The sequence below is a fragment of the Desmodus rotundus genome, chromosome 7 (genome assembly GCF_022682495.2).
Source record: "Desmodus rotundus isolate HL8 chromosome 7, HLdesRot8A.1, whole genome shotgun sequence".
Classification (NCBI taxonomy): Eukaryota; Metazoa; Chordata; class Mammalia; order Chiroptera; family Phyllostomidae; genus Desmodus; species Desmodus rotundus.
Window position 1 is genome coordinate 14,047,052 of NC_071393.1, and position 12,330 is coordinate 14,059,381.

The 12,330-nt window shown below is 51.6% G+C and overlaps 1 gene segment (V, D, J or C); it reads right to left on the minus strand.

The window, feature by feature from the left end:
• LOC112310504 (immunoglobulin lambda variable 5-45-like) overlaps nt 1-12,330 on the minus strand; it is a 715,836-nt gene that overhangs the window by 613,096 nt on the left and 90,410 nt on the right.

Below are 12,330 nucleotides of genomic sequence, written 5' to 3' on the forward strand. Positions count from 1 at the left end.
TGGTTGTTAAAGGTCTCCTTCCCTGTGGGTCCCCATCAGAGCTGAGGGGAAAGGGGCCCTTCTCTCTAGGGACGGGGCCATTGCGGGGAGAAAGCCCCTCTGCTCATCCCTAGAGTGCGACGCTGTGTGCTCCTTCGTCTGCCTTCATCCCACCTGCAGGAGACCCTCGGTGCCCACACACTGTGAGCAGCGATCCCTCCGGGAGTCTGTCCTCAACCTCACAGCCAAAAGTTGGCCGGGACTTTGTCACATGAAAGAAATCCCACGATTTTGTTTTCTTTCTTGTAACATTTACCAAATTATATGCACATGTTGTACGTGAACTGCATCACACCGCGTGTAAACGATACGTCAACAGTTCAGAAAACATCCGTCACCACCCAGGAGCGTGCCACAAGCTGTAAATGGGCAAATCTGTGTTTCAGAGTTACCACTCTGTTTGGTTAATAACAAGGGCATCTGGTCATGGACCGCAGCCCGGCCCAGGCCTCTCTGCTTCTCTCAGCTCTCTGCCGGGTCCTGGTGGATGAAAAGCAGCATCACGGTCCTATTTGTCATGTGACAAAGGCTTGAGCATCTCTGTGATGGGGACAGGATACTACGACTTAGGTCCTCGTCCCAAACCCAAGCACTCCTTCCCCAACCTCCTGAGTCCATGGGTGGAAGTCCACACGACATCCATGTGCCCAGCCTCTGGATGCTCACGGGCACTTTCCACCTGAGCCTCGGTCTGTGTGGTCGTCAGCAGGCTGGGGGCTTTATCAGAACAGTCCAGTATGAAGATGGGACTGGACAAAAGGCCACGGATCTCAGAAGCGTTCTGAACTTTGGGTCCTGAGGGACAGGTGGCTGTAGGGAAGGCTCCTGAGTTGGTGTCCGGCCCCTTGGGTGAGGTGGGTCTATGGGCCTGGCTGAGGTTCCAATGGAAGGCCTGCCTCTCATTCTCCTCCTGGGCTGGTGCCCTGGCTTAGGGCAGGATCCCTGCAAGTCTCAACGACCATAGTCACCCTGGTTCCCTTCCTGTTCCATCCTCCTACAGGAGCCCACAGGTGTCGGGAGAATGAGTAACTAGGTCTGGACACAAAGGAACAGGTAGGGACCCTGAGGGTTCAGGACAGCAATATGACTCTTTGGGGCTCCTGTGGGGGAACCCTTGGTGCCTGGACACAGTGTAGCCCAACTCAGCGGCTCCTTCCCGGGCAAAGGGAGCTGACATTCCAACCAGGGGGTCCAGTCAGCTGGGACAGTCCAGACCACCCTGAGAATAGCCGGCCCTGAGAAGGCACAGTGACCCTGCGTGCTGTCAGTCCATGGTGTTTGCGACACGCCAATCCCGGTACCAACGACGAGTTTGTAGTGTGGCCTCCGCTGACACCCACCTGTGTGCCCTCTCAAGGGAAAGCTCGTTTAAATCAGTAATAACATAAAAAGGAAAAGTGCTTATATCACTTTCCCACTCAGAGCTGACAGTTCCACTGTGTTTTTATGTAAGAAGATATTTGACAACATGTCAAAATTTTCTTTTTTATTGACTGCTGAACATTGTATTTCTTTTTCTACACATATAGATTCATTCCTCATGGACCTGGAACACACTGATGAAAACCTTTTTTTATCAGGTCCGATACATCAGCTTCTTCTTCGTACTGGATATAAAACATGTGTGGGGAGTCCAGGACGCAGTGGAGACGACCTGAGCCCTGATCTCGGCCCTGGATCCAGCCTCGCATCCGCAGCCCCCTCCGCAGTACAGGTACTGGAAGACCTTGCACTTCGCTTTTCCCTCCATTTGGGAAAGATGTTGTCTTGGGCACTCTGAGAATTTGGAACCACAAACTAGGATATTTACTTAAGTTTAAATTTCTGACCATGTTCTGCACCTTTCACTGTATCAGACTGTCCTGTCTTTCAGGTTTACCCTTCAGTATTTCGTGTGTATGTTGTTACAAACAGTCCTGACACCGAACACGTGGGTTCTGGTGCCGGCTCCAAGGAAAGGCAAACTGGTGAGTCAGGAGCTGGTGCAAAAGACAGAGGTTTGTTTAGGTGCCGTGCGACCCGGGACACCAGTGGACTCCTGACTCAAAGCCCGTCTGCCCTCCCTGCTCAAGCCCGCAGTTCTTGCAGGTGTAGGAAGGGGAGGGCTCTTCTTTTCTATCCTATTGTCTTGCTGGTATTCAGTAGGTTGGGTGGTACCTATTCATCATACCAGCTATTGGCGTCTCAGTGTAAGTGTCTCCCTTACCGCCGCCTTTGCCACTGGGGAAGAGACTCCCTGAGCTCCCTGCCTCTCTGTGGTATGTCTGTCAGTGGGGAAGAGGTGGGGGCTGCAGGACACCCTGTCAGATACCCTGGAGATTCGCAGTCCTCACCCCATACCCTGATGCTGGACAAGGTGTCCAGGCATCCGGGGGAGCCCCTAGGAGTCCAGCCTGCACACATGCTCTGTTAAGCGTCTGCCTGGCCCATGATTCAAAGTGGCCAGCTGGGACGACGCTTTGGCTGGCTGCAGCGTACGGTCCCAGTACTGCAGTTATTTTTACATTCTGATAGCTCACTGCTAGTATATCCAACTGGATATGGTTTTAGCCGACATGTTGGTTTGCATCACCCAGTTCAGATTTGAGCACTCATACTGGAATCCCATCTCAGTCGCCCCTCCAGCCTGAGCTGGCCTGGGCCCGAATCAACCTGACTGGACTTCCTCAGACGTCTCTGATGGGAAATTGTCTCTCTCAGCAAGGAATTTCTGTGTGTGAAAAAGCTAACACAGTGAGACACACGTGCAAGACGCGTTCTAAAGGTTGAAGTGAAGGAAAAGACGAGACATTGTCACAACTACTGGTCCAAGCAAAGTCGGCGCTGAAGGAAGATGTGACCCCACAGTCAGCGCTGAGCTAGAGTGGGTCAGAGCGACCGGCCGGGGTGGCTGCAGCAGGACTGGAGAGCAGAGAGGCGGTTTCTGTCCCGCTCCCGGGTGTGTCTGAAACACTGTGCAAGTCTCGGAGGTGCCGTCCCACGTAGCACACTAGTAGTCACCTCGTCCTCGGGCTGCAGCCCAGTGACATGCAGGACACTGGAGTCAGTGGAGGCGTCTTTGGATCCAGAGTAGTGGCTGGGGACCCCGGAGCCCTGGCCCTGGTCTGAGTCTGTGTGCTAGTACAGGAGCAACCGGGAACGGCTCCTGGGATTCTGCTGGAACCAGTGTATGTGGTAGTCGCCGAGATTAGGCCACTGCTGAGGGTGCATGTGAGTCTGCCTTGGCTCCCAGAGATGCAGAGAGGGAGGGCTGCTGAGTCAGCACAGCTGGGAGAGGGAACCTGTAAAATACACACTGTTCAGTGATGGGACAAAAACCAGGGGAAGTTTCTAAGTACATGTAGCATGAAGACAATACACAAGAACTGATCCCTGATCGCCGTGCCTGTCCCTACCTGTGCAGTGAGAGAGGAGCACGAGGAGGAGAGGGGTCCAGGCCATGGTGCACACAGCCCCTGAGCCCACAGTGGGGCTGGGCTGCCCAGGCCTCCTTTTCTCCCCACCCTCTGCCTGGGAAGGGGCTGTCCATGCAAATGTGTGTCCTTCCAGGGACTGCCCAGCCCCTCCCTGCGCCCCAGGGTTGGAGGTCAGCTCACACCCCAGACAAAGGTGGATGGAGATTGGCTTCACCTGTTGAAAAATCATGGGGCTCAGGCAAGATCAGGTGCATTCAGGGTAGTAGGGCCTTACACAGGATATCTGAATGAACCTCGAACACTAATTTGAAAGAACATAAGCACCCCTATGTTCATTGCTACATTATTTACAGTCACCAAGATATGGAAGCAGCCTAAGTGTCCATCAGTAGATGACTGGATAAAACAACTATGGGACATTTACTCAATGGAATACTACTCAGACACAAAAAAGAAAAAAATTTTACCCTTTACGACAGAAGGGATGGACCTGGAGAATGTTAGGCTGTGTGACGTAAGCCAGTCAGAGAAATACAAACATCATGTGATTTCACTCCTATGTGGAATCTAATGAACAAACTGAACTCAACAAGGAAAATAGAGACAGACTCTTAGATCGAGCCCAGAGTGACAGCTAAGGGAGGGAGGGCCGGAGGATGGAGGGACAGGTAAAAAGGGAAAAGAACTCATGGATGTGGACAACAGTGGGGTGATTGTGGGGGAGGAGTGATTAAGGGGGACTAAATGGTAATGGAAAAAATATAATTAAAGAAAGAAAAGGCAGGGGGAGGAAGCACCTGCTGAGAGAACACAAAGGTCTTTGCTCACAGGATCTGCCAGGCCAGAGAGGACCCACCTGCAGAGTAACAATCAGTGAGTTCCCGCCCCTCCCCCAGCCCCAGGCTCCACTGAGTAAAGGGTCCCAGCTGAGCAGCTGTGGGGAGACCACAGGACAGTCCCACAGCGCCCCCTGCTGGTTGCAGCGCACACACCTCACCAAGGCCCAGAGCCCTAAGAGCCCTGCTGGTCTCTGCAGCTCAGCAGGTTACACACTGTTCCTTGGGCTTGATTCCTAAAACCAGAACCACCTTACCATCCAGCCGTTCCACCTGTGGGTATTTATCTGGAGACAACTAAAACATCTCTAAAAGACATCCGCAGCCCCAGGTTCAGGACAGCATGTTATACAAGAGCCAGCACCCGGGAATCACCTAACTATCTGTTGATGGGTGAATGGCTAAGGATAATGTCGCGTATAATATATAATGTTAAATCAGTGTATAAATGAGCCTTGAGAGAAATGGAATCTTGTCGTTTGACACAACATGAACAAAACTTGGGGACATTATGCCACGTGAAGTAAGTCAAACAGCAAGACAGACACCGTGATCTCACTTATATGTGTAATCTGAGCAACCAGAAAAACCTAATAAACAAGATACAGAGAACAAAGTGGTGGTTGCCAGAGGCTGAGGGAGGGTGTGACAGAATGAGTGAAGAAGTTCAAAGGTACCAATTTGCACTTATGACATAAATTAATCCCTGGCCAGGTAGCTCACTCAGAACGAGGCGCAATAAGGCGAGGTTGTGGGCTCGGCCTTTGGTCAGGGCACATACAGGAAGCAACTAATGATTGCGTAAATAAGTGGAACAACAGCATCCCTATCTGTGTGTGTCTGTGTCTCTCTCACTGTCTCTCTCCCTCTCTTTCTCCCTGTCTCTCTCCCACCGCCTTCCTCTCTCTCTCTCAAGTCATATCTACCAAGAAGCCGTCGTTATTATTCTTAGAGTCTTAGAGAAGCCGATATCTGGGGAAAGGCAGATTCACATCACTGGGCACCATCATATGCGATTCCACTCAATGGACAAAACAATGAAATATTCATGAGTAATCTCCTGCAGGGACATGCACAGTTGTAAATGTTTCCATATGCAACCATACGTGTCCGTGAAACCAAACCTGAGTTCATACCGCTATTGGCAACCCCAGCACGTCACTGCCTGGAGCATGGTGCCTCCTCCGCATGGTGATAGGTGTCAATCCCATTACTAGAGTGACAAGTCTGGCCCCCACTCCTGCCCACCCACTCACGTGATTATGTAACGACAGTGCACAGCACAGCCACACCTGCACTGGTACCTGTACCCCCTGGGAATCCCCTTTATCACCTGGAGCAGAGATTTATGTGCAGTTTCCTCTGCTGTTAGTCTAATTGGAGCCCCTCACTGTCACAGGTACTTCAGTCAGTAGCTTCCCTCCCATCCCTCCAACGCGGGGCTCAGGCCTTCCCAGTGCAAACTGATGGGCCCCTGTCACCTTCCGCATTCCACCACCGGGTCCTCCACCTCCTAAACTGCATGTCATGGGCACATGTTAAGGTTCTGTCCTTGTGCTTCACAGTTTTCAATGCACTAGACAAGGTCATAGTGCCATTTAGGGGCCACCACATTGTCACGTAGGATAATTCAGTTGCTCCTTCTTTGTGTTCACATGGGCAAATTTACAACAGATGTTCATACTCTCCCTAGAGTTCTGCCTCTTCCAAAATGTGACAACATTAGAAATATATTCTGAATCACATCTATTTTTAAAAAGAGGCCACCTGTTGGAGGACCTCACCGCTGCTTCCAGGTTGGGCTGAGTCCACACACAGCTGTAATACACACCCACGCACAGCCTTTGGTGGCTGTCAGGCTGGGGAGACTGTTAATAAAGCAACTGCAAACATTCGCATGCACGATTTTCTGTGGACAGAAGACTTGAATTTATTTTTATCATTCATTTTATATATTTTATTTATATTGAGTTATAAATGACATACAATGGTATATTAGTTGGAGGGCACAGCATATCATTCTATATGGATATACATTGCACAGAAAGCCTGTGAGAGTGACTCTAGTTGACATCTCTCACTATACAAAGATACAATTTTTATTATTTCTTGTGCTGCGACTGTTGGGGTCCTGCTCGTTTAGCTGTGTTCACACACGCATGATCACAGCATCTCTGCCGTAGTTCTCGTGCTGTCCCTGACGTCCCCAGAGCCATTCATTTCACAACTGGAAGTGGGTCCCCTTTCACTCCCTGTACCCACGTGGGCCAACCCCTTCATCTCCCATGTATGGGCACCATGAAATGGTTCTAATTTTATGTTTCTCTGAGACTATATTTTGTACTGAAAATCAGAAGACAACACAAAGCAGTCAGCACTGATTGCACTGGAGGACGTTATAATATGAGATGCAGACAACTGACTCCTCCTTCATGCACATCACGCACAGTGCGGAGGCCCCACGGTAGGCTCAGGGGCCCAACACGATGTTACTTTTTTGTTCCATTACAAAAAATGATGAATATAAACCAGCCGGAAAGTCCACAGCTCCAGCTGGACAGAGTTGGCCTTTCACTTTTGTTTGGACCCTTAGTCCAGAAAAGTGCCACTTTCAATGACATTAAAGACAGAGGGAGAGGAGAATCCTTCCCTCCCAGACAGTGTCCCTGGGTGACCCTGGGCCCTGGACAGCAGCCACAGAATGAGCAGAAGTCACAGAGCACAGGCTGAGCCTGAGCGGCAGCACCTGCAGTGTTCACCCAGCTCACAGATGACACAGGGGTTCTTGTCTCACTTCCCCACAGGCCTGCCGCACTGTGGGACCACTGAGACTGCTGTCCCATACTGAGCAGTAATAATCGGCCTCGTCCCCAGCCTGGAGCCCAGTGATGGTCAGGGTGGCTGAGCTGCCAGACTTGGAGCCAGAGAATCGGTCAGGGATCCCAGAGGGTCGTTTGCTATTTTCATAAATAAGGAGTTTGGGGGCCTTTCCTGGGAGCTGTTGGTACCAGGCCACGTAATAACCCCCAATGTTGGAGCTGCTTCCAGTGCAGGAGATGGTGACCCTCTGTCCTGGGTTCCCAGACACTGAGGGCGGCTGAGTCAGCACAGACTGGGCCCAGGATCCTGGAGGAGGGAGACACACAGAGATGGTGATTGTGGGTCTAGAGACAAAAGGAGGAACCCAACTTCCCAGCGCCTTTCCCCTGTCCCATCAACCACTCACCTGTGCAGTGAGCCAGGAGGGTGAGCAGGAGAGGGGACCAGGCCATGGTGGAGACCATCCCAGAGTCCTGCCTTCTGGGGCCCCACAAATGAAGTAGAGCTTCCCACACACCTCTCCATTCCCCTCTTCATACTCTGACAGAGGGAGGGCCCACTCATGCAAATGAGATCCCCACCCACACCACCTGCTACATTATTCCTTCCTGGGCCCAAACCAGGTGGCTCTGCCTGAGGATGGCCATGGGTGTTTGCAGGGTGGGACTGTGTGAGGCCTATAGGTGGGGAAGTCACAGCTGTTAGCCCAGAGCAGAGGGCACTAGGCAGTGCCAGGTGGTGGGTAACAGCTCAAAACACACCTAGAAACTCAAAACAACACCCCAGCGCCCTCCTGTGGCCAGGGTCAGACACACCATTGTGTGACAGGGTGACCAGAACCCATGAGAGACAACCTCTGCATCCCAGGGCTCTCTGTCCACTGAACCCTGCCTTAAGCCCAGGCCACAAGTCCCCTCTAGTGGCTTCACCTTCACCTCAGGGCACTTTATACTCTACTCAGCCTTCTCTGGTCGAGTCTGTCCTCAGCCCCCTTGTGTCCGTTCAGTGGTCAGGACTGACGTGGTGTCTCTCACACAAACCCTTAGACCAGTGTCAAGTCCAGAGCAGGGACCGGCCCCAGGCGGACATGTCCCCTTCTCAGCAGGACACGGGTTCGCTCCTCCCTGGTTGTTAGAGGTCTCCTTCCCTGTGGGCCCCCAGCAGAACTGAGGGGATAGGGGCCCTTCTCTCTAGGGACGGGCCGTTGCAGGAAGGAAGCCCTCCTGCTCATCCCTAGTGTGCCACGCTGTGTGCTCCTTCGTCTGCCTTCATCCCACCTGCAGGAGACCCTTGGTGCCCACACACTGTGAGCAGTGATCCCTCCTGGGAGTCTGTTCTCAAGGTCACAGTCAAAAGTTGCCAGGCACCTTGCACAATGACATTGTTTGTGGCATGTCTCTGAGAGCAAAAAGGGAAAACATGCAGAAAGATCTGGAAAAAATTTTTAAATTCCTTGGAAAAGTTTTTATTAAAAATGTATAACTAGTCACCACTTACCCGACTTAAAATGCATGTATGTTAGTATTGTAAGAGTCACCTCGATAAGATTGAGTTAAAAATTCCACCACAGGATCCCCAACTTTCTACATTACAATTCTTGTGCCTCTTTTAAGCTTCTGTCATTGTGCCATAAAGTTTTCAATGAATACGACACAGCCATGGTCTCCTTTGCGTGCCATTCCATGGTCGTGTAGAATAATTCCTTTGCTTCCAAGGAAATACGTTGTGTTCACATAGTCCGTTCTTCTTCTGCAAAACCCTGTGTACAACAAATGTTCATACTATTCTAGAGTTGTGCCTCTTCCAAAATGTGACGTAGTTAGAATCGTACTGGGAATAAAAATCCCCTTTTCAAAACAGGCCGCTTGTTGGAGGACGTCATTGCCACTTCCAGCTGGGCTGAGGCTGCAGACAGCCGCATGGACGCCCACGTACAGGGTTGTGGCTGCTTTCTGATTGGGGACGCTCTCAGTAAAGCAACTGTGAAGTGTCACATGCAGGGTTTTCTATGAACAGAAACAAGTTTTGCATTTGTTTTTATAATAATTTTCATTGTATCTTTTTACTCAGGTTAATTCACACACAACACTGATGAGTGTCGTTGCACAACACTACCGATCTCCATGGATGTGTATTACAAAATCATCAAGGGAAGTCTGCCTACATCCATCATGTAGTGATGAATGTGTATTATTTCTTGTGCTGAGACTGGTTGGGGTCTGCTCGTTTAGCTGTGTTCACACACACACGACCGCAGCATCTCCGCCATAGTCCCCATGCTGGCCCTGACGTCCCCAGAACCATTCATTTCACAAGTGGAAGTGGGTCCCCTTTAACTCCCTTTAAGCACGTGGGCCACCCCCTTCATCCCAGACCCCTGGAAACTACTGATCTGTTAAAATGTTATACTTCTACATGCACATATTTTACACTGAAAATCAGATGCCAAAACAGCAGGTCAGCACTGATTACACTGGAGGACATTATAACACGAGATGCAAACAGCAGACTCATCCTTCACCCACACCTCACAATGTACTGAGGCCCCACTGTAGGCTCAGGGGCTACACAATGTTTTATTTATTTGAACATCACAAGAAAAACTGAATCCAAACCAGTCTGGAAATGAACTGTCTCCATCGTGTGGGAAAATGGACTTGCACATTCATTTAGGACCCTTAGTCTGGGAAAGTGCTGCTGTGACTGACAATGAGGACACAAGGGACAGAAGCATCCTTCAATCCCAGACAGTGTCCCTGGGTGACCCTGGGCCCAGGACAGCAGCCACAGAATGAGCCAAAGTCACAGGGCACAGGCTGAGCCTGAGCAGCAGTGGCTGCAGTGTTCACCCAGCTCACAGATGACACAGGGCTTCTTGTCTCACTTCCCCACAGGCCTGCAGCACTGTGTGACCACTGAGACTGCTGTCCCATGCTGAGCAGTAATAATCAGCCTCGTCCTCTGCCTGGAGCCCAGTGATGGTCAGGGTGGCTGAGCTGCCAGACTTGGAGCCAGAGAATCGGTCAGGGACCCCTGAGGGTCGTTTGCTATTATCATAGATGAGGAGTTTGGGGGCCTTTCCTGGGAGCTGTTGGTGCCATTGCACATAATAACCCCCGAAGTTGGAGCTGCTTCCAGCACAGGAGATGGTGACCCTCTGTCCTGGGTTCCCAGACACTGAGGGCGGCTGAGTCAGCACAGACTGGGCCCAGGACCCTGGAGGGGGGAGACACACAGAGATGGTAATCACGAGTCTAGAGACAAAGAAGAAAGTACAGCATGAGTTTTCCCAGGGCCCCATCCCCTGTCCCCTTATCCAGTCACCTGTGCAGTGAGAGAGGAGGGTGAGCAGGAGAGGGGACCAGACCATGGTGGAGACCATCCCTGAGCCTGCCTTCTGTGACCCCACAGCTGAAGCAGAGCTTCCCACACACCTCTCCCTTCCCCTCTTCATACTCTCAGAAAAGGAGGGTCCACTCATGCAAATGAGGCCCCTCAGCTTTCTGATTCTTTATTGGTCCCTGAGACAGGCCCCTCTGTCTGAGGTTGCATGGGGAGGGAAGTGGCAGGGTTAAGGGGTGTGGGACCCAAGGACTAAAAAAGTCACATCTGTGACCCTTGAGCCAAGGGCATAGGCACAGCTAGGTGGCTGCAACCAGCTCTATCACCCCAGAACCCTGAGGAACAGGCCAAGAGCGCCCCCTGGTGTTCAGACATATACAGACTATGGTGCCACATGGTGACCAGAGCCATCAGTGACAGCTTCTGCCCACACTGCTCTGCCCACCATTCTCCTGCCTCAGAGCCAGGCCAGGTGTGCCCTCAGCTAGCTTCCCATCACCTGAGAGCAGACTTACGCTCTACACAGACACCCGAGGGTGAGTCTGTCCATGTCCTCCCCGGCAGTTCCGTGGTCAGGACGCAGGCTGTGTGTGTTACACAAACTTCTCTGAGGTCAGGTGCAAGTCCAGAGCAGTGACCGCCCCCTGAATGGCAGGTCCCCTACTGTGCTGGACACACGTGTTTTCCTTATATTGCCCCTCCCTTGTGGTGAGAGCTCTCTTCCTTGTGGTTCCCCCCACAGCCCTGAGAAGATCGAGGCCCTTCTGTCCAGGGATGGAGAAGTACAGAAAGGAAGCCCCTGTGGATGACCCACGGGTGGTGGTGTGGAGCCTCACTGTCATCAGTATCCGCCCTGGAATGAGCGACCCCACACTGAGAGCGGGGGTCACCGTGAGGCTCTGTGCCCAGATCACCGCCATCCGTCCTCAGGGGCCTCCCAACGTGACTTTGTCTGCTGCTTGTTCATAAGATAAAAGATGGCGAATATTCAGTTAGTTCTAGAAAGAATGAGTTGACTTTCAAATCGCTCTGATAGGGTTGATTAAAACAGTTTATAAGTCATTTTTGAGAATAGTATAGAAGCTGATACCCGCAAAGGGCAGACTCACGACCAAGGGGCCCCATCCCTGCAACTCCGGTCCATGGACAGACAATGGGGTGTCTCTGAGGAAACCAGTGCCGGCACCTGCACGTTTGTAAATGTTTCCGTGTGCCGTCGTCTGTCTCCGTGAACCAAACCTGAGTTCACACTGCTACCCGCAACTCTAACACGGCACTGCCGGGAGCACCGAGCCTGCTCCCCGCAGTGAGCAGTGTGAATCCCATGACTAGAGTGAGGAGTCCGCCTCCCACCCATGGCCAACCACTCATGTGATTATGTAACCACAGGGGACGGCACAGCCACACCTGCACTGTTACCTGTACCCCCTTGAAATCCACTTGATCACCTGGAACAGAGATTTATGTGCAGTTTCCTCTGCTGTTAGTCTAGTTGGAGCCCCTCACTGTCACAGGTACTTCGGTCAGTAGCTTGGCCCCAAGGCCCCGGGGCGGGGCTCATGCCTTCCCAGTGCAAACTGATGTACCCCTGTCACCTTCCACATTCTACCACAGCGTCCTCCGCCTCCTAAACTGCATATCACGTGCACACGTTAGCGTCTGTCCTTGTGCTTCACAGTTTTCAATGCATTGACAAGGTCGTAGTGCATTTAGGTGCCATCACATTGTCACGTACAATGATTTTATCACTCCTCAGGAAACAGCTTGTGTTCACACAATGACCTCTACTCCTCCTAATCCATGTGCCCCCCGATGTCCGTGATGCCCCTACAGCTGGTCTCTTCCAACATGGGACATCATGAGCATCTCACTGTGAA